Here is a 2581-nt window from a genome sequence, read left to right as displayed (position 1 = left end):
CTCTAGTCCTGCGCAGGTGTCTAATACCAAGTCTCAAAGCAATTGCCTTGGACATCATGTTAAGACAAGCTCCAGAATCACATAGCACGTTTTTAAACATCTCTCCTCTAATAGAATAGAGATAAGAAACTGACCTACACCTTCTATTTTGTGAAGTGTTCGAACAGGGTTACCTTTTCTGGCATGATTGAACAAGTCTTCTATCTCAGGGATTGATTCTTTGCTCTCACAGAAGTAGTGGCCTATCATGAAGTCCTTGCAAGCTCTGGCAAACGTGATTCCTTGAGGTAGATTTTGAACCACATCATTGAATTCATCGAGCTTTTCTTTGCTGATTTTGTTGGTGTAGTGGCTGCACTCTTCCGGGTTTTGAGGTGAATCGCATAGACAGCAGCTTCTGGTGTTGTCATGTATCGAGCTCTCATAAAGTATCTATGGATATCCTCTTTAGACTCCTTGCAGTACTTGAAAAAGACTTGCAAACGACCAAGTTTCCAGATTTCATCAAAGCTTAAATGAGCAGGGAATGACCTGACTACGTTGTTGAACTCTATTAGCTTCTCTCTACTGATGTTGTTGGTGATCCATTGAATCTCTCCTGAGTCGTCTTCTGAGGAATATCCTGCGCTTGGGTCTTCTACAAATAACCCATACTCTTCATCTTCAGAGTATTGCTCTTCATACTCATCTTCGCAAGACAAAGCCATGTTGCAAGGCCATGACTTGTCCTCTTCTTCAGATCTTTGGGTGCTTATGGAGCAAACCAGTTGTTGATGAAGTGGTTTAGTCATCCCAAGAGGTGTACCAGACGTACAGATGCTTGTATGAGCTGAACGGGAGTGTTTTGGGACGTTTTTACGGTTGGCCTTGACTGCAGGTGACGCGACCGCGGGGAAGCGACCATGGGCCGCGGGCAGACCCATCACGACCGCGGGAGAAAGCCTGTTGGCCGCGGTCAGAGCCGACGCGACCGCGAGAGTTGGTCTCCGAGCTTCTCTGCTCTGTTGCTTCCTCCTTTGCCTCCTTGGTGGTCTCCTGGGTCTTCTGGCTTGATGTACTTCCTCTCTGGGCTTGAGTCTTTAGTTTTGGTTGTTGGAATCTGCTCTCCAAGTCCTTGCATGATCTCCTCAACCTTTTCTTCAACTTCATCAAGAGCATAGACTACTTTGTCAATGGTTGAGTCAAGCTCTTCGGTTTTGTCGATGACTTTGTAAACCTTCTCTGAAACTTCGACTGTAAAGTCATAAGACTCGTTCTTGGCTTCGTTTAGGGCTTTGTACACGTCATCAAGTTTGAAATCCAGGTCCATGACTTTGTTTTTGGTGTTGCGAAGCTCATAGTTGTGCTTTGCTTGCTCTTCCTCAATGCTGTTGAACCTGTTAGCAATCATAGCTGCATCCTTGGTTGCACTTTCCTCTATTGAATTGACTTGTGAGGCTAGGTTATCGATTTTTTCATTGAAAAGTTTCGATATCCCATCAATCCTTTCGTTTAGAGCAGTTGTAGCGGTTGCTTGAGCTTCTATGAACTGTCTGATCACGCCTTCGAGCTGGCTCAATCTGTTGCTGAGCTGGACGTTCTCATCTTGCTGGAGAACTTGGTGAGGTAGGCGATACATAGAGTATCTAGGGTTTGCCATTTGAGGTGCGTAGGGCTCCTTCTGGAACGTTCTGTGGTCTTCGCTTTGAGTTTTTTCATAGAGATCTCGCAGATACTGCTTCTCTCTGCGTCTGGTGGCTTGAGGAGTGTTATAGAAACCTTCCTCAATGTATATATTTCGATTTATAGGATCCATATCTTCTGAAATGGAAACAAAATAACCGAAAAATGGAAAGTTGCAGAAGAGGGGGTTCTAGAGTCGATTTACTAACCTTTCTTGGGGTTTTGCAGAAAAGAAAACGCGTGCCTTCCCCGGCAACGGCGCCAAAAAATTGATGGTGATCTTGATGTGTGTGTCGAGGGTTGTAAAGTTTTACACTAATTGAAATCAATAGCCGCAAGTGCACAGCTGATCAATTGTAGTACTTAAGGATCGAATCCACAGGGAAGGAGGATCTTTTCCTGCAAAAAGCCTTTGAAATAAGTTAAAGTAAGGAAGTCTAGAACATAAACGGTTTAGTGGGGGTTTGGTAGTGTGTTTAAAATCTAAAAATGAAATATTAAAAGAGAATACGGAAATTAAATGACGTAATAACTAAACTTAACGAAAATGACTAAAAATGATAAAAACGGATATTCTAATGCTTAAATGAAAATGAACTAAAAAGGAAAGACAATATTGAATTAAAGCTTAAAGAAAATCGCAGGAAATCAATGGAGAAAAAAGTGTTGGGGTTCAGGGAAGTTTTCTCAGGGGTACGAACGATTCAAAACATTGCTAGAGAGTAAATTTTGTAAGATCTTAGCTTAAACTTTTCGAATTGGAGTCACAGACGTATGAATACGCCACTGTCGTGATCATAGACAACTATCTCTCTCAACCCTGACCAGTAGGTTTCCACTCTGGCCCTGGAAGAGAAGAGATGCATTATGTTTAAGACTCGTCCTAATTCACAAATCGCCCATAGGTAGGTTTCCACTC

The sequence above is a fragment of the Eutrema salsugineum genome, unplaced genomic scaffold, assembly GCF_000478725.1.
Source record: "Eutrema salsugineum unplaced genomic scaffold, Eutsalg1_0 scaffold_6, whole genome shotgun sequence".
NCBI classification, from domain to species: Eukaryota; Viridiplantae; Streptophyta; class Magnoliopsida; order Brassicales; family Brassicaceae; genus Eutrema; species Eutrema salsugineum.
The sequence above is the reverse complement of the archived record's forward strand: the minus strand, read 5'-3'. Positions refer to the sequence as shown.